Raw genomic sequence first — 20,478 nt, 5'->3', positions numbered from 1 at the left:
ATAAAGAGAAAAGAATCAGTTTTCCCACATGTTGAGGTCCTCAATTATTATTCAGCTACTTGAAAGCATCCACTTAGCCCATGGTCAGAACTTGCCTTTGGAAGCTCAGCAAGAGCTTTAGCAGCACACAATAAATAAACACACAAACGAAAATGGATGAAAGTTCTCTTTCAAAGGAAAATAATTGCAAACACTGCTGTAAAAGCCTGATGAACTCTAAGTAGTATTATTACTTCACACTAAAGAAATTTATTTTTTTATTTTTTAATATAGAGGAGTTGACAGTGCCTTTTTCAGGAGAGGAGGAAAGGGAGGCTGGGTGCTGTGGAGAAGGCAATTGAGGGGTAGAATAAATCCAAAAGTAGGACAGCCATCAGTGCTGCATCTGAAGCAGTCACCGCTGCTCACCAGGCTGCTGGAGCCTGTGCACCACTGAAACTGAAATCACGTTAAAAGGCACTCAGACCCTGGGAAGCTGCACCAGGGAATCCTTTAATGTGGCTCAGTATACACAGCCCAAATCCAGGGTGTTTTAAAAATACATAGAAAAAAATCTAAAAATCCTCTCGCACACATCAAGTAAGGCTGCTTGCAATTTCACAGTAGAAAATATTAACACTTAATTTAGCAAAAATTATGTAAAATATAATATTAAGGTATCAATATAAGCTTACTCAACTGTGCAAAAGTAGCTATATCAGGGTAAGGGGAGTAAGAACAGTTTTCTCTCCAAACACTGGTGAGACATTCAGGCCAACTTACAAACTTTAAGAAAAACTTCAGGTTAAATCCTACTACAACTTTTTGTAACCTTAAATGGAAAGCAAAATTTATAATTTTAAAACATTTCCTACAGCTATCAACTTCACCTCTTCTATCAAACCCCCAACTTTTAATTCAGAATTCAAACTTCAATAATATTGTCCAAATGCCAATGCGGTGTCCCCTGAATAAATCATTCTACAGCAATATTTTTTGAAATATCACCTCAATATTAAAAAACAACACAGATCATGAAAAGCAGAGAGTGAAATAAATGGGAGGAGGCATTTCAAGTGTAGTTTGAAGCAGGTTTTGGGTATAAGGAGTTTGAGCAAAAAGCCACTTATGCAGAATCACAGTGCTCATTCCTGGGACTGCCTGCACAAGGGAAGGGAAGCACTGGATGGCAAGTGCTCCATATTTAGCATCATCAGTATTCTCAGTTATTTCTTGGCAATTTGGTCAAACACAGGCTACGTGGGCCAGCCCACCCCACAATTAAATGATAGATTCTGAAGGTCAAACAGAAAGAACAGGACACTGACACCCAAAGGATGCTTCTGGCAAAAGAACTTAGAAGTCAAACTGGTCAAAGGGCAGGACCTTGTGCATGGGGAAAAAAGTATTTAAAAAAAAGTATTTTTAAAAAGTATTTTTAAAAAGTATTTTTAAAAAGTATTTTAAAAAAGTATCCAAAAAAACTCAAATAAAACAAAGCAGTGCAGTAATACTGCAGTTAAGTTCAATGTGTCTCTGCTAATTTCCAGAGGGTTGATTCCAGACGGTGGGAACCAGATAACTCTAAGACAGGTCTTGTTCTCCTTAACACAATAACTCTTCTTCCCAAGCCTTAAAGCTAGGAACAAGCTTGTCTGCCCTCATCATACTTTCTCTCAATGGTTAGGGCAATTCAGAGCAAAATTATCATGGAAATATTATTTTATGTTAGAACAGCACTCAAAACAGGTGATTCTTCACCATTTGAAAACAATTTGAGTTTGATTACAAATTATATATCTACCAGCCAAAAAAAAACCACACAAAAAAAAATCTAGGTTGCATTTAAGCCAAGTTTTTTTACTTAAATACAAAATTTAGTTGTTCTAATGCAGCATCTGCTTTCAAATCTACATTGCCCCTAATCCTTAACCAAATGCTGAAGGTAGTTAGAATCGGAGCCCTGCATAACTTTTGGCACAAAATCCTAACATTTAGGAAGGAAATCCTTGAGATTAAGATTGTGTTCTCACATATAAAATCAACCTGGACTCTACTTTATTAACATATTGAAACAGAAGTGTGTAAACTTTGTAGTTCAGTATCAGTAAAATAACTTCAAATGAAGCCCAGGACAGTTGTGATAATCACAGTTTTATCATCCCAGAGCTATCAGAATCAGAAGGTCCACCCTGCACTAACTCCAGTATCTACCCTGACAAATGACAATTAAAATAATTAAAATCCTCAAACAGCAAACAGCACATTCTTTCATAGTTTGTAACACATTCTTTCAAACCTCCACCTCAAAAAAAAAAAAAGCTTTAAGACACAACCAGTCACTACTGACGCTGGAGGTGCTGCTTTACCTCTTCCCTAAATGACAAATGACTTTGCATATCAGCAGAGAGATGTCATCCCCTTTGTGAGTCAAGTATTGTCCGAGTTCCTTGTGGAGTTTTCCAAGGGCGTTAAAGGAGATTTCTTCCCTTTATGAAGTCAATGGTGACCCGTTCCTGTGGAGCACCCATCCATTTCATTAGCATTTTACAGGGGTGGGTACCATCATAAAAGGGAGGAGGAGAATCAGAGCCAGGCTGCTCAGAGGGGTTTAACTAAAGTCACTATCAACAAAGCACTAAAACACCAAATATTTCAAAGCAGAGAAGGTGGTTTTGCAAGGTAAACATCTGCACTTTTACTGCAGTCTTTTCAAAGCCCCCAGGACCAAGGTCAATTTTATTGTGCCACAGGAGATAAGGACTTTTCAAAGGTGTACTTGTCTACTTATTGTAATTTTTAAAGCATGTAACTTGAAAGAAAAAAAAATTCTAAATTAACAAAATAATGCAGAAACAGTGAGAATTTCCAGCAACACAAATGCCACTTGCAGTGTTATGCTTACCAATCCAAACGTCACTGAATATATCCTGAAACACTGTTTACAATGAAAGCCAAGCACATAAAATGACTATCATGTCCTATTTGCAAGAACCCCATAACATTTCAACCACACCCATTCAATCCCTACCAAACTTGTCCAAAGGTATGGAATCTGCAGAGATCTACAGGAGATATAATGCCATAAATAAAAATGTCATATAATAATGTCATATAAAAAAATTTAAAAAAAATACAGGAGACAATGTAAAGGACACATAACATCATGTTCTATTATTTCAACAGCAAAGGCAGCACCTGACACCTGAGCATGGGGCAATTCAGAACAGCAGGTGACAGGTTGGGTATATTCTGGATATAACACACCATCAGACAGGACACAACCTCCCCAAAGCTTTGCTTTGCCAGGTCAGACAGGTCTTGGGTACCAAGGCAGAAAACTAAAGGTTAAAACACCTGGGAGCTGAGCTCACCTGTGTAGTTTTTGGAAAAGTCCAGAGCAGACCACAGTTGCTCAAACCAAAGCTGGAGTGTCAGAATAGCAATAGGCTTCAGGAACTCCTCCCACTCACTATCAGCTAATCTCTAAGGTAAATTATAAATAGCACCTGCAAGGTTTTGCTGTTTCAACTGTTTAACTGTAAGGAATGGACATGAGCCAAATGAAAAGAGGGCAGCGAAAGCAATTCCCACTCACAGGTGCACCAGGAAGAACAGAAAGCAGGAAATTATTGGGGAAAGAGAGGAGGGGAAAGCAGGCTGTGGCTTACAGCTCCTTGGCTAATTGTACTTTTCATATTGATAATGAATTTTAAAAGCATGCTTAACTCTAAATATTTAGGTGAGACACTGCTTTTCTAAATGGTCACACAGTAGGAAGATTTTAAGGTTTGTTCTTTTGTTATTTTGTTTTGTGTTTGGGTGGTTTTTGTTTTTTAAGTAATGATTATAAAGACATAGAAAGAGTTCTGGTCTGAATTCGCTCCTCCAAACAAGAGTAATAAGCATGAGAAACATGAACCTCTAGAAGGAATATTCTACTTTTTTTTCCTTAAGTATCCGGAAAAGATCTGCAAGACCCATAAGAATAACTCATTTACACAAGAAGGAGAAGCCACAGTTTTATGTGAATGTGAAAAATTATGGGAAACAAGGAAAAATGGAAGTCCATCTTTGCAACACATAACCATAAATGACTCATGCTTGATCCATTTGCTTTCTTATTTTGGGTTTGCTAACAGCCAATGCTCCATGGTCAACCACAACATAAAGCAGATGTGACCTTTGCTGAGAATTTTAGACAGATAAAGTCTGTTCCTAACACTGAAGGGGGATCAGCATGGAAACCAAAGTAATACCTTCCATTTCAAAATAACTTGCTCTTTTGAAGTAATGAATAATAGTAATAATAATAATAACAATAATAATAATAATATTGTTAAAATACCATTCCTCTTTGAAGCCTTGAGCTGGTGCTTGCAGTTCAGTGTTATAAAACTGTACATGTGTATGAATGCCTTGCCAGTATCCTGAACTTTTCCTTCTCACAGAAGGAATGAGCATTTCCTTCTTTGCTATACAGTGTATTTTCCTGCACTTCACCTCTATTATAGGAATTATTAGCTGCAAGCAGCTGCACCTTCCTGCAAACAGGCCAAAGTTCCTGATTTCCTGAAACTCTTTGGGGAGCATACTCATAAATTCCATTCACAGGAATATTTCAGTACTGTCTAAGCTCAATCAGATCCCTGTTTATCAGCAATTAAGTCTACCAAGAAATTAGCACAGCAGCCTCCTCTTTTTGTCCAAAACAATCAGCTTTTCTGCTTGCAGCACACAATGGTGCCAGAACTCCTCATATTTCAAAACAGGTTGTGAAAGCCAAAGGAGAACTTGGATTTAAAACCACATAATTTCATCCTTAATGATCAGTAGAGTCTAGAGAAGATATCAAGAATTTAATTTCTTATTCCCTGACATGTCAGAGCTGCAGCAGTGGGCTTGGCATGTCCATGCTGGACTGGAACATGGCACATCCCACCTGAATATGAGGAGAAGCTTCCTGACCTGTGAGGGTGGGCAGAGAACTGGGGCAATCTGCCCAGAGAGGGATGGGAACCAAGCAGCTCTCAGAGGTCTGAGCATCCATTCCCAGGTTTTTCCATGGGTTTGCAGAGTTCTGTGGCTCCAGACACTGCACTGGTGCACAGCTGAGGGTGGATGGTGAAGGACTGCATGCTTACTCTGCATCTGCAGCTCATTTACACATGCTTATAATGCAGAGTCCCAAGTGGGTCCTCAACTCAATAACTACATTTTAACACTCTGAAGTATTTTGAAGGGAGATAACTAAGTTCCCTCATTAAACACATGCAAGAAAAACCATGTACTGCACAGGATAAAAGTTTAAAAAGAGCATGTATTGACTCCTTCTGTTAGCCATATTTTCTTAATGCAAGCCAACATCAATCAATCAATCAATCTCTTCACTCTAAGTGCAATTCTCACCTCCCCATGTGGAACACGTTAATGAGTTTCCACTTTAAAAAAAACCATCTCTATTTACCAGGTACACAGAAACAACAGGCTTCATTCTTGCTTTCTCTGTGTTAAAGAAAAGCTAAGAGTTCTTCTCTTACCATAGGATAACAGACACAAAATACAAGCTCACAAAGCCAGCGTGGGCGTTCTGTTTTGGTGTATTATTATTTATTTTTTTTTAATCCTCTCTGTGTTTCTGCCAGCACTGAATTTAGTGTTGATTGAAAAGTGCTGGCTCAGCCCTGCACCAGGAGTGCAGCAGCAGTGACAGGAGATGTGATCACCAGCAAAGGGTGAGATCTGCAGCTCGGGGGACCATTGCAGAGCCCAGAAATAAATCATGGCCCTCCTGCAACTCCAATAAAAGTTCTACAGTGGCAAAGGAAGCTCTGCTCCTCCAAGGGAAGCTGCCTGCCCTAAAGTGAAGTGGTGTAATAAGATTATATTAGTGGGTGAATGAGTTTCTGGGAACAAGGAATGCTCTTCCCTGGAGCTGCACACACAACCCAGCACGAACACCGTCCTCACCACAAAAGTCTTGGTGAGGAGCAAACTGGGAGAAGGAAGCCAAGAGAAGTTACCCCTGGATAAGATCAACATATTTCAGGCCATGAATCAGCTGGCTTTCATAGCCAATGTGTCATTTACAGAGAATATTACAGACTGGAGATTTCACTTAAAATTATGAGAACAATTATTGCAATCAGGAAACAACCATTTGTTGGGCTGAAATGTTGCCTTAAATGCAGTTTGCTAAACAGCTTCAGGAGATACATTTTGTTCATCTCTACTTGTAAATGAATATAAAAAATGATGTATGCATACTGGGGGAAAAAAACAAATAAGCAAGCAAGCAGTGTGGTCTCCTTTTGCTGATTTGAATAAAACACTTCCTCTTCAGCTCATCCTCTGAAGAAAAACTCTACAACCAAGAAATTTAAAGAACTGGTGGTGAGGTCAAAGGGTCAGGATTAAAAACCAAGCAGCAACCAGCCCACATGAGTTCTACAAAGCTCACTGCAAGTCAGCTCCTAATTTCAGCCTGCTTCTGAACAACTCTCTGCCTGTCAGTGCAGAAGTGCTGCTTGTAAGCACTTTGCTCTCATCTCAGCAGGCCAAATCACAGCTCTGCAGATGAGGCCACAGGGCTATCCCAGAGCCCATCCAAGCACTCTTCATTTAGGTTTGCCCTTTCCTTTTTGGCAAGCAGCACCCAGATCCTGCTCTGGTGCAATCAGGTCTCCTGACAATGTGAAACTCACACTTTAAAGAGCCCACTGACAGATGGATTCAATTTAATGTATGAGTATGAACAGCTGCTCCTGATCACCAGCTTGTACAGCGCGCCCATTCATCACAAAATATTTCAAAAGGCTGAGCTGAAATGGAACAAATGAATTTGAAGGAGTATGGGAGGTACTGTGCTAGCCTTGGAGAATGTGTCAGATGTAAAAATCACAGCTATGGGGCTGCCATTAATTCATTCCTGTGAATGCTGGCTCCACTCTGTTAGCAGCATTCTCCAGATTCTCCAAAATCCAGGAGGGCAGCCTGAATAAGGTATTAGAAGGTGGAATTAAATACTCCTTACTGAAGGTGATTTTAGCTAAATAAGTCACTAAAAGGAGCTGACAGCTTCCAAGATGTAAAACCTCAAACAACTGCTGAAAGGAGAGGAGGTTATTTCCCCAGTGTTCTAACTCAAAAAGAAGATCCATCAGTGGTGCAATGCAGGGACATGGACCTGCCTTTGCCACCTTCATCTTAAACATTGTGAGAGGCCTCACTGCTTTTAAAAAGTTTTCGTCTTTTTCTTTGGTCCTTCAGTGCCAAGAACAAGGTCTGTGAGGAGATGGAGAGCTGACACAGAGCTGAGTAATTCACTTTTTCTTTTTTTTTTCTTTAATTTCAGGAATTATGCAGCAAAAATAGACATTTTAAACATCACAGTGTTTGTCATGGCCAGTGGATCATCTCTGAGTGACTCAGTTTTTCACAGAGCACTTCCTATGAGTTGTGCATAGGGCAGCTTCACAGATGTTGGGTACAAGGATAATATGCAGGGAGGAAAATTCTCCATGAGTTGCCTCAGGTGGCAATTCACTCTTGCCAATTCCTGCTAGAGTTTTCTAGGAGGGAGAAAAACAAGTTTTCAAGACCTTTTTGAAGGTAATTCTTATCTAGAAGTGATACTTGCAGCATCTTCAGTCACCTGTATCATCGAAATGTACTTGTGTGAATTAATGAGGAAAGCATGTAATGCTTATGGAGAATTCCAAATTTCACACACTTTTGTATCACTCTGCAGTTTTAGGTCAGATTTTTGTGTCTTAGTATGAACACCACACTTATATTTTGAGCTGCAGAGAATTTAACAATAATTTGCTGTAACACTTATTGGTAAATGGGGAGCAAGTAACACTTATTGGTAAATGGGGAGCAAAACGACACAAAAGTTTCCTCAGTATAGAAAAGGTAATATTTGCAATGGTAGGGGAAAAAATTTTAAAAAGACAGGACTTTTGGATTATAATATTTCCCTCTTTCCTTCTACAGAGCACCTTTGCCAGTCTCTTGCTCTACCTGCTCTCCTTCCTCAAGGGCAGGTAAGGAGACAAAGCTCAGGTGTCAAAATCTTGCACAAATAAGGCACCAACAAAAGGCACCAAAAAAAGAAGGCACAGAAAAAGGCACATCAGCTCCCCTGTCACACAAGGGAACAAAGGCACTGCCTGCCATCACCCAGGCTCCTTCTGCCTGCTGGGAAAGCAACCAGTGGATGTGGTGAGGAGATCTCTGCCACGTCAATAACCAGCTCTGAGTCAGGTTTAACTTATTTTGGGAGCCCAATCCACCACCAGGGTACACACTCAGACGTGGGGGTGAGAAACCCTGGGTTTATTTGATCTGCCAGAGCCACACAGGCTCACACACCCTCTGCAAAGGTTATTCATCACCACAGCAACCTCCAAACAAAGGTGGGAGCCAAGTCAGGCTGGCTGGGTTCGCCCAGCCCTGTCCCTCTGATGGCAGAGGGCAAAGGTGCTCTCCACCTGCACTCTAATTGCTTGGGCTTGTTTTTGTGTCACAATTCCACTTCAAGCATCCCAGCCTGCACGCCCAGAGCAGAGAATGGCCACACTGATGCATTAAGCAATAAAATTCTTCTATAACCCCAGATAAGGGAGAGAGAAGATCCCAAATTCCTTCTTGCCCCACGGTGAGGCAGTGCTACGTTCCATGACACACCAATGTCACCCCACCCTCTCCCCTAGGGACCAGGAATAGCTGCTGTAAAATAAACACCCCACACCCCAAACATCCCCTAAAGCCAAGAAAGCCCCAGTGTGTTTAGCTATCATCCTGTCCTCCCTTCTCCACTCCTTTTCCTCACATCCTCTCTCACTCCACGGGAGATTAACGAGTTTGGATATGCTACGAAAATCCAACCGAGACAATAAAACAATTGCCAACTGTGAAAAACGCCAATCACTTGTTTTTAAAATTTTAAAAGTTTAATAGTAATGAAATGGTTATCAAAATAGTAACACAATTAGAGTAATAACAATTTGGACAAATTGAATTAAGACAATAAAAACAAAGAGTTATGGACGTCTGGGTACCTTTTCTGGGCATCAGGAGCCCAAAAAAGGACACCCGTTAACAAAGGATTAACCCTTAAAAACAACAGCCTGTTGCATATTCATACACCTCATACATGATGCATAAATTCCATTCAAACACAGGATTCTGTCTGGTCATTGCCAACTTCTTCCTTCGAATCCTAACAGCGCCTTCGAGGCAGGAAGAAGTTTGTTTCTTCCGATAAGAAGGCAATAAATTCTTTTTCTCTGAAAGACTCAGGTGTCCTGTGGCTGCTATCTTGCTGCAAGTCCTTTCTTTTAAACAAAGCATCTTACATAGCATAGTTTCTATTTTAACAACTTTTATAACCTAAAACTATATTTAACACAGTACTTAAGAGAATTAATACAGCATTGCTTTCTAACATAACACATATAATATTCATTTTAATATTTGCGAAAAGCCAGTCATAAAAAACATGCATTTTTCACACAAACTCAGCACAAATGAAAAGCAGAGTGGGTTTCTTCCCCCTTAAATCTGTAAGGAACAAACCCTGACACTTCCCCAGTCGCTGGAGGAAAGAGATGATGACCATTCCTGAACCTTTCCAACCACCAGGCAGGAGGAAAAAGCACAGTCTGCAATGACAAGCTGTCGTGGCTCTGGTTTGTGGCACTGAGATTTCCCCTGCAGAGCCAGGCTGGTGGGCACCAGCAGCCCTCACCACATGCAATGGCAGCCCTGAGAATGCCCAGATGTCTCTACCTGTCCTAAAGCACAGCCCCCACCCGAGCAGCCAGGATTTAAAAAGATAAGGTAACCCTTTGTTTTGAATTATGGGATTAAAAAAAAAATCCAATGGTTCTGAGGAATTTTGGTTTTTAAATCAAAGCCACAGGTGATTGGAGCAGATAATAAAATCTCATTATCTCTCATTTACTCTTGTCAAGAAGTAGAAGTTAATTTTTGCTGTAGTAAAATCAACAGGAATATCCATCCAGCTTCAGTGGTTTTGGATCTAAGCAAAATTTATGTTAACCACCCAAAAGGGTGGTTTGATTTATACCAATGGCTTAAGCTATCATTCTTCTAGAGTTTCAAAGCAGTCATTGGTAGCTAACCATTAATCTTTTGCAGGCTGATGATGGTTTACAATTGCTGTCAGTGTGTTTCAGCACCCAACCACCTGAGGTAGGAGGTCCATTTACCTGATTCTGCAATATTTCTAATAGCCAGTCACTTCAGTGATTTCTATTTCAAGGGAGCCTACAGGAAAGATGAGGACAGGCTTTTATCAGGGCCCACTGCAATAGGACAAGAAGAGATAATGGTTTTAAGGTAAAAGAAGGTTGAATTAGAATGGATATAAGGATGTTTTTTACAATGAAGGTGGTAAAAGAGGTTACCCAGAAGGGTGGTGGATGTCCCATCCCTGGAAATATTCATGGGGCTCTGAGAAACCTGGGCTACTTGAATATGTCCCTTCCCCTTGCAGGGGGGCTGTACTAGACGGTCTTAAAATATTTTACATTGGGAGGATCTTTAATGATTCTGTGATAACACTGTTCTGACACTATAATTAGAAAGAACTAGAAATTAATTAAAAAAAAAAATAAGAAAAATGTGTAAGAAAATTCAGCTTCCAGATGAAGGTTCAAAGTGTAATTTCAAAAGTCTGCACTGCACTTAGCAAACAGCAATGGAGCAGAATTGCAAGCAAAGTGCAAAACACCACTCAACCCTAGGGCAGGACACTCCCCAGACACCCTGCACTTGAAGTTCTGTGCTCTACAGTGCTCTCAGAAATAGGAAAAAAACCCAAAAAACAACCGAAACAACAAACTAAAAACCTGCACTGGAGTTCACACGCATTTCTAAAGTGCAGCCATGGAACTGTTTGTGCTCAGGGCACTGCGATTGATGGCACAGCACAATCACCCCCTTGGCCTGATAAGCAGGCACTGGCTTGACTCAGTCTTTATTTGTGAATAAAGTGAATTTTCCAAGCACCCTCCTGGTGATGTGCAGTTCCAAAAGGAACCTCTCCACACGGAGATGGTTTCCCACTCCTGTCACAAGGGAGCAAAGGTTTTTGCCTTCTCCTCCACATAGGCATTCCATCCTGTGAGTCATGCTGACACCTCAGACACAGCACACAGACATTTGTCTCAAACTGCTGTCCCCCTGACCAAGGCACAGATGTGCTTCTGCTAGAATTATCTGGCTCCTAGAAAAATCTATGATCTCTAAATTTTAATAATTGAAAATACTGACAAGCAAAAATAAAGTGCACCTACCCAAGTGACGACTTTACATAAAAACAACACTGCTTCAATAACTACCTTGCTTTCTCTATTTCTACATACCCTGAAAACCAACTGCAACAATCTGAAATCCTCTCTCCTCCAAAGCTGCTGCTGTTAGCACTGAAGTTGCTGTATTATTTAAGTGCTGGTGCTCAGAGTTCTCCAGCAGCAGAAAGGAACTGCATCTACCTTCAGTGGTTCCCAAGACAGAAGCTGCTATGCTTCAACTGGAGCAGGAAGAGCAGCAGCAATAAAAAGGAAAGGAATTTAAGGACAGGTATGTTCCAACTTGTTATGTGACAATAGCACCAAATGTGTTTTCCCAAACTTTCCACTAATTAAAGCCTACTTATTTTAGTCTAGCTTAAGAGGCTACTGGACCTTGAAATAATGTACCTGAATTCCTTGCTGTGCCTTTGCCCCCTCCAGCAGAAAGCAGAATTACCCTCATGATTTTTCAGGCCAGGGTGATTTTCCAAATCTCTTGCTAATCAAAGGAGCATTTACAGCTCAGGACAGCACTGACCTTCAGGTCTTTGTCCAAATATCCCAACCAGCATTTTTAACAATATGGCAAAAACCTGAAAGAGCCAGAGACAAGTGCCCTGGATGCATTTCACCCTTCCTGCACCCATCCTTGCAGGGGGCTCCTCCTGCTACTCCAGAAGAGACCTTCAAGTAGTTCTGATATTCAATTCAGCACCTGATCCTGAGCTGTGCCCTGCTGATGCTTTAATGGGATTCTTTCCATGTCTAGAGGAGCTATCTCCCCCAAATTCCACAGGGATTTTTAATTTATTAGCTACAGCTAAGGGCACATGTGTTGTTTTTAATAGCAAACGTGTGTTTTGCAGACCAGGCTGCATCTCATCAATGATTCCTTGGTGCCACATTCCCAGGAAAACAGCAGTCAGCCCAGCATGGCAGTCTTAAATAAAACAGGGGGTTACAAGGTGTAAGGCAGCTCTGCACACATTTGCTGTCAAAGAATCACAGCATCTCAGCTGCTGCAAGAAGCAGATTGCCATTGTTTTATCAGGGAAAATCACAGATTGGAAAAACTGACTAGAAACCACCTTCCCCTAAAAAAAAAAAATAATGGTTAGCTATTGCTTTTTGTGGAAAGGTTATGTCTGGTATTGAGCTGGAAACAGGATCACTCCTCATAGGTCAGAACAAGCTCACTCTTTTCTTTGCACAGCATCTTCAGAAGGAAGCTGGGGATGGAGTTTGTCTGCATACAGCCACACAGAGATTTAAACAGGAAAAAAAAACCAAAATCCATGCACTTACATAAAAGGCTTTGGGCAGTTTCATTTTCTATTCAGCTGGAAAGGAGTGAAGCAGCATGCACACACACATTTTTAATCACCCTCGTGCTGACAGCAGCCAGTCCCTACTTCTGTTATCAGAACCCCACAGCTTGGATTTCCAGGCTATGAAGCACTAAAGAAGAGGGTATAAAATCTCCTCTGGTTAAAAAAAGCACAGTGATATCATCTAGTATAACACACAAATGCTATAGAATTGAAGTTTGGCCTCACCAGGACATTACTCAATCAGTGGAGGGAGAGAGGAAAATAATCCATAAACATACAAACAAATAGTAAGGATTTCCTAAGATTAGCTGGTAACTTGGACCACTCTCATATTCTCTGTAAAAAATGTGTATTTTGTGATTGGCTTTTCGCAAATATTAAAATGAATATTATATGTGTTATGTTAGAAAGTAATGCTGTATTAATTCTCTTAAGTGGTACATTAAATATAGTTTTAGGTCATAACATAATGTTAAAATAGAAACTATGTATGTGAGATATTTTTTTTTTAAGAAAGGAATGAGGTACTCAGACTAGATAGCAGCCACAGGACACCCAAATATTTCAGAGAAAGATAATTTATTGCTCTTATCAAAAGAAATGAAGTTCTTCCTGCCTTGCTCAGCCCTGAAGACACTGTTAGGATTAAGAGAAAGAAGTTGACACTGACCAGACAGAATCCTGTGTTTGAATGGAATTTATGCATCATGTATGAGGTGTATGAATATGCAACAGGCTGTTACTTTTAAGGGTTAATCCTCTGTTAATGTGTGTCCTTTTTTGAGCTTATTTTGCCCAGAAAGAGGAACCTGGACCATCCGTAACTCTTTGTTTTCATTGTCTCATATTGTCCTAAATCCTAATTGTCCAAATTTTTATTACTCTAATTATATTGCTATTTTTATAACCATTTCATTACTGTTAAACTTTTAACATTTCAAAAACAAGTGATTGGCGTTTTTCACATTCTCTAAGCCCATCAGTCACACTCTGGGGAAAACAAGCAAGGCAGGCCAGCCTGTGCATCCAGAATTGAGAGTTTGCAACAGATGCCAGTGGTTGAAGAGACAGAGAGGAGGGAGAGAATCTGTGCTCGTGTACAACTCACCAGTGATCGCTTGTGCAAATGCCACGAGCCTGGGCTTAGAACTTCAGCCTGGGGAGATGCTGTCCCTGCCACTGCTCAATTCAGCTGGCTGGCATCTCTCCAGAGGCACTCAGAAGGCAGCTGCCCAACAGGACAAATCACTGAAAAGCAGAAAAGGAACAGGTTCAGCTTTGCAATTCCACTGCACATTACACAAGGGGTTCAGCTTGCTAATCCCTGACTTCTTAAAATGTGATTTCCCTCAGTGTGCGTGACAGGGAGAAATGCAGTTCTGGTTAGAGTTCATCCACTACTGTCAGTGTGAGTTTCCTAAATACCAGTAATGCCAAAAAGAACTGCTCTGTACAGCTAACAGGAACCTCATGGTCAGGATAATTGAACAGCCTCCATCATAAACCCTTCAAATTTTGTTACATCTCAGTTTTGAATCTGACATTCAAGACATTCATCCTTTTTTATTTCATGTCTTTATTCAGATCCAACACTTCACTCTAACTTAGCTGTAACAGGAGTTGCTTCCAGCTTCATAACTGCACTATTCCAGGCACTGACCAGATCTTCAAATTTTAGCAAATCTGACCAATTTACAGCAGGATTTTCTTATGAATTACTCTCTTCAGGCCTTCATTTTGGTATTATCCCAATTTTATGACTTCTATGAGAGGTTTCATTTCCTCACTCTTACAAGGCCATTTACAATAAATCTAATTAAAATTAATTAAAGCATACAGATCAATTAGATATAGCAACAGAACTAGGAAGAAGCAATACTGAGTCAACTCCAATGAGTTGGGACAAGTGAGAATAGGTCAATTCAGTCAATGTGAATTGATCCAGTAGTTGCACATTTTGTATTCATTTTCATACTAAACCTTTTCAATCTGCTTACTAATATGACCAGATTCTACTGATGGTTTATCTGTTAATCACCTATTTCTGCTGAAAACATAACATTTTCATATTTGAAGGGGAGATAAACAAATAATGGGTGTTTTTTTCTGACCAGGAAAGCCTCACAGAGGAAAGGACAACACATGGGCACATCTTAAGGCTTTTCATTCATGAGCCTCAGCTTTTCCTAGCCCAGGGACCTCAGGAAAGACACTCCAGCCTTTCATGCCCATTTTATTTCCTTCAAAACATGGAAAGAGTCAAGGAATGAAAGGAAGGAGGGAAAAGAAAAGAAGCTCCTGGAACAGCAGAGGGTCGTAATGATGCTGAGAGGTCTGGAGTGTCTCTCTCAAAAGGAGAGTGTGGGACCTGGGCTTGGTTAGTCCAGGCAAGAGAAGACTGAGAGGGGATCTCATCAATACATATAAACATCTCAAAGGGGTGCCAAGAGGATGGTGCCAGGCTCCTTTTTGTGGTGCCCAGTGACAAGACAAGGAGCAGTGGCCATAAACTGAAACACAGCAAGTTCCACCTTAACATAAGGAAGAACTTCACCATAAGGAAGAATTTTACTGTGGGATCTCCCTTTCCCGGAGATTCACACCCCACCTGCTCTAGGTGACCCCTGCCTTGGCAAGGGGGTTGGATGAGATGATCTCCAGAGTTCCCTTCCAACTCCAACTAACGACTGTGTGTGATTCTGTAAGATTTTATTTAAAAATAGGGCAGACTACACCTCTTTCCTTTCCAATAGTGGCTTATAATCTCAGTAGCTTCTTACATAGAAATGAATTCTTCTCAGTAGAATGGAAGACTAAAAATTTCTGCTAAGAAAAGGAAGCAGCAAACAGTAGCACACTCATTGTTTCCAGGCTCCTTATCTCTGAAATTTGTTACAGGTTTTGGGATTCTCATCTGAAAGCCAATGTAACACAGAAAAGGAAAAAAAAAAAACAGATTTCACTGGTGAGTTTCTGAGCTCCTCCTTGCTGATGTGATTCCTCTGTTTGCTGCCCTGGACATGAGCACAGTTAATGAATAATGACTGCGCAAACAAAATATCAGACAATGATGGGAGGGGGAGGGAAGGGTGCAATGATTGTGTGGGAGGCTCAGATTGGATTTGGCAACAATTAGAAAAATTGATGCCCTTTTAATTATAGGAAAAGGCTTTGCTAGAAAGATAAGGCAGACATGACATTCAAAATACTTCAGTCTTTGGATTTAAATGTATGGAAATAGAAAGTTCAAAAGGTTGGGGTTCTTCATTGTGTTTTCCTTTGATGTTAAAAAACATAGTACTCTAAACTTACATCCAGATGTGTGTGTAAACCCTCAGCTCAATTCCAAGCTGTTGCAGGACAGATTTGATTTGTTTTTATCACTCTCTAGGAAGATTATTTACTACATGTAGGAGAAGGTACAGGATATCTTTGTTTTCCCTTCCAGTAAGAGCCCAAGCCAGTAGAAGTTACTTGAAGAATCAGTCCAATAATTTATTAACATCACTTAAGATCCTCCCCTAACCAGTTCCACAAAATATATTATCAAAAGAGGGCACCAGAGATTGCTCCCTGTTTGACTGAGGTTGCACAGTGCACATTTCCTTCTCTGCTGCTATTCCCAATTCTGGCAGCTCCTGCCAGTTTCTCACATGTGAGAAATGCCTGCTACAAGCACATGAAGTGCATTATCCCAGTACTCCTTTAGTGGTAATAATATAATAATTATGATATAATGATAAAATGATATAATGATTAAAAAACCTTATAACCTTTGAAAAATTAAAAGGGAAAAGGACATTTCTCCACAAAACTCACACACAATTCCTCAATTACAAAATAAAAACTCTTGTAGTTTTACTCTGTGCCTCTACAGCTCTTTTTCCTTAATAGCATATTTACATGATCATTCCTATAATGAGATATAACCACTTCTAAATAAGAGCAATTATATAAACCACATTTACTGTCCTAAAATTTATAATCACCATTTCATTATTCAGTATCTTTCATCAGCAGATCTCCAATAGCATTTAGAAGATTTAATTGTGTTAAACTACCAACTACCACTGCAGGTGTGACTTCTAAAGCGAAAGCACAATTACACAAGGCAGGATTTATCCAGGAAATATGGACTGTGATACTTAATCTTGCAAAATGACAGAGAGATAATTTAAAGCAAGGTATCTACAAAGAATAGTGTGTGTGCCAAAAGACTGTTTGTATTGGTTTTACAAAGAGTGGACAGAATGTTCTTTTCCAAAGAACCACAAAACAAACTTCCTGAACCAATGTGAGCTTTCTTTTTGCTTGTATTTAATCCAAGTAAATGTGGCTCAGCCAAACTTATTTAATAAGAAGGGGAAAGAAAAAAAATCAATTAGTTTGTCATGACCTTGTCTTGAAAAAGTAAAGTCACACGCTTCAAAGGGAGGGGAAGTGGCCACCTGAACAGACCTAGAACCACAGTTTCTCTGGGAAATTAGTAATAACAGTAGGAAAGGGCTTTTTGGACTATTTTTTAAAACATTTATTCCACAGCATTATAAGCAGCTGTAATTAACTCTCTTCATTTTTGGGGTTTTTTCTGTTTCTAATGCGAGCCTCTTGATGCACACCAGCAGGGTTTGAGGATGTGGAGAAGAGAGGGGCAGTGTGTGGAGACGGCAATGCGGCACAGAGGAAAAAGAAATCATCACCCACACCAGTTTATTTAACATCACATTCTGTCCCTAAATCAGCCATTTATGTAATCTAGAGGAAAAAAATAAACTTAAGAAATCCAAAACCAACAAAAAACCTCCTCCAAGTTCAGCTTTTACCTCTCTTGGCCTTTCAGGAGCTGATGGGTAAGTGCACAGGGAAAAGCCTTTTTGCAAGGCAAAGATAAAAGCATTACTGGTAAGGTCAAAGGAGACAACACATCCTTTAGTGTGATGCATCTGTAATCCCTGTTTTAGAAGTACTAATGAATTTAAAATTAAAATATATACACACCGTCTACCTTACAGGGAGATACTGAGACCCCAAAAAAAACATCTCAATGCCTAACCCTGCAGCAGATCTGCTTACATGTACAATTGTGAAAGTTTCTTGGCTAACAAAAAAGCTCATTTCACCAGATACACAATGCAACATCCAGCATCTCTAGAAGTACAGTTTTTCCCAATGGTCACATTTGCCACAGAAATGCCCATCCCTTCTCTCTGCTGGGCAAGGTGCTGCATCTTTTTGTCAGAATGCCAAAAGAAAAGGAAGCCTCCACACCACTCATGTAGAAGTCAGACACTTAAAACATTATATTCAAGAGTATCATTTCAAAATGCTGCACTATAATTCCACTATAGAATAGTTATCCTAAAGAGATGGATAAAATAGCACTCAAGAGTGGGATGGATATAAAGAGAGACAGAAAATTGAGGGGAAGATAACAGAACTGCAAAAAGTTACTCATGCTACTTATACTGATGCAAAGCTTTGTAAATCCAGTCTGATGTCTAAAAGTTGTCCACCTTCATGGCCATAGGAGTTCAAAATTAATATAAATATTTATTATTATTATTGCCGCCTTTTGAGTGTTTATACTTTCCTATGTCCCTACATCAGTGTTAGACTTGGTTTATTCACAGCCAGATATTAGATTTTAGTGGCTATTGTCACAAGCTGTTTCCTTGTTTACTTCTGCATTTTTTTCAGCTTCATCTTCTTACAGGGCAGACAATGAAACCTGGTTTTACTTTTAGATTCCTCTTGCCACAGTGTTTGGTTTTCAAACTCTGCAGGGATCAGGTTTAATAAATTGAAAATCAATCAGCACTATTTTTATTTTGAAAGTGGAGACAAATTATATTAGTCTCAGGTATTATAAAAATTCTTTTCATATATTCAGCTTGGATCCACTTCAGAACCTCAGTGCATTAAAGTTACACTGTCAAATATATTCATATGCAAACCCTTATTCTACCTGCTAGAGGCATATCTTAGTAGAAACCGTACAATTATTATTTTTTCAGTTGAACCAAGGAGAGATTATTAATAAAAAATCTTGCAGAGGTTGAGTTTCTGCCTTCCTGAAGTTAATACACAGTTGGTCTTACATCTCAACAGACCTGGGGTTTCTTGCTAACACTACAAAAGACAAACCTGTCTCTTTGGATACTCACATGGCGTAAACAAAACTCAGAAAAGGATATTATTTGGGTTTAGAGTATTGTCTTCAAATATCACTACAGACTGAAAGGATGAGCACAGAGAGCACAGCAGTGGGAAACAGACCCAGGGTGTTACTGTGATTAAATTCACCACTCACACCCACAAAGGGACATCATAAAATTGGGAATTCTCTCAAAACCTTCATCAACTCCCATACCTTTGACAAGGGCTGGTGTAGCTTAAGAGATGTGTGGGAAGCATCACATGTGGTTTCAGAAAAAGCAATAAGAAAAACAATTTGGGTTTTGGAAAGGAGCAGGAGAGTATCAGAAGGGGTTGGTTTCTCACTGGTCACTCTGAAATGTGAGCAGAAATGCTCAGCCCTTGATTCTCAGGCTTAGCACATTTGGTGGGACCTGAGAAATGTTCTAAATATCAATTTCTACTGCAAAACCACCCTTCATAGGCCTGTTCACCCTTTGCACTCCCTCTGCACCACCCTGCATTTATTTCAGGTGTTTTTTCACCACAGGTGCTCAGAGCACTAGAAACCAGCCTGTGAAAAGTAACTGTGCTTGTGCTTCTAGCCGACCTTTTTTTGTTCAATTTTCCTCTTCAGCAAAGGAGAAATAAAAAAAAAAAAAAAAAATCAAAAAACACATGACATTGCACAGAAACAGCAAAACAGACAGCATGGACAGACGAGAATAAAACAACATCCATCCTTGGCATATCTCAGCACTAGAGATTACCAAAATGTCCACTGTGCTCAGCAGCAAAGTAACTGAATTTCCCAGCTGCCCAATATCAAGTCCTTCCTTTGCTGGCCCTCTTGTAAAATGAGAGCTGAAATAATCCAGGCCACTGTCCTGCTGTAGCCTGAAACGTCAGGCTCTCTTTACTTTTTCAGAAGGGCAAAGCACACAATAAAAAACGCCCAGTATTCATGTGAAAAATTAACAAACCAAGAAGCTTGTTTAAAAAATATGCTGATCTTGCCTTGTGTAAATTTATTGTAGCTCATTTGCTGTGTGAAACTTCTCAAGATGTGGAAGAAGGAAGGCAGAAAACAGGAATCCCTTTAAAAGAAGGGAGGGGAAGCAGCACGAAGGAACAGTGAGTAACTCCAGAGTTAAAGAAACTCAGGGCCAAAAGGTGAATGACAGAACATTTGGTCCAGACTGGTATAAATTTAATACTGTGCACAGATTAGGAACCTGGCCCTTCCTAGCACTGGAGGACTGCATCAGGAAGATCTTGAATCTTTTCTGTTTATTAAGGAAAGCAAAAATTCAGGCAGCTCTTTGAAATCCCTTCCTCAAAGGGAAGCAGAAGGGTTTTCACATCAATACACCTACAGACATCCACCACATTACAGCCTCTGTGGCCATAAAAGTTATTTTAAGCATGGTCTGTAGTAATAAATTACTTTTAGTGCCAATAATTTTCCCTTTGTAGCTGAGGAGGTGGAGTTTCCCCATCGTGATGTAATCAGGAATTACTTTGAAGCTGTATCAAAATTTGGATTCATTAAATTTTTATCCCAAGAAAAGGCAGAGCACACCATGGCCACGGCCTCTGAAACACCTAAAAACTTCTACCAACCTCTTAATTTTTTTCCTATATTCCTGCACATCAAATCAATTTGATTTTTATAGACAATTGTAAAACCAGACAGTCTTCATCAGTTC

The 20,478-nt window shown here is 39.9% G+C and overlaps 1 protein-coding gene across 5 annotated transcripts in view; it reads right to left on the bottom strand.

Annotated features, from left to right (window-relative positions):
* Window positions 1–20,478, bottom strand: part of EPS8 (EGFR pathway substrate 8, signaling adaptor) — a 126,965-nt gene that overhangs the window by 79,652 nt on the left and 26,835 nt on the right. For all 5 annotated transcript variants that reach the window (XM_064735267.1, XM_064735285.1, XM_064735276.1 and 2 more), the window contains exon 2: window positions 13,743–13,882. The gene's annotated coding sequence lies outside the window, so the exon portion shown is untranslated. The remainder of the gene's footprint in view (window positions 1–13,742; window positions 13,883–20,478) is intronic.

The sequence above is a fragment of the Zonotrichia leucophrys genome, chromosome 1A (assembly GCF_028769735.1).
Source record: "Zonotrichia leucophrys gambelii isolate GWCS_2022_RI chromosome 1A, RI_Zleu_2.0, whole genome shotgun sequence".
Classification (NCBI taxonomy): domain Eukaryota; kingdom Metazoa; phylum Chordata; class Aves; order Passeriformes; family Passerellidae; genus Zonotrichia; species Zonotrichia leucophrys.
Note: the sequence above shows the minus strand (reverse complement) of the source record. Positions and strands in the feature narration are given on the sequence as shown.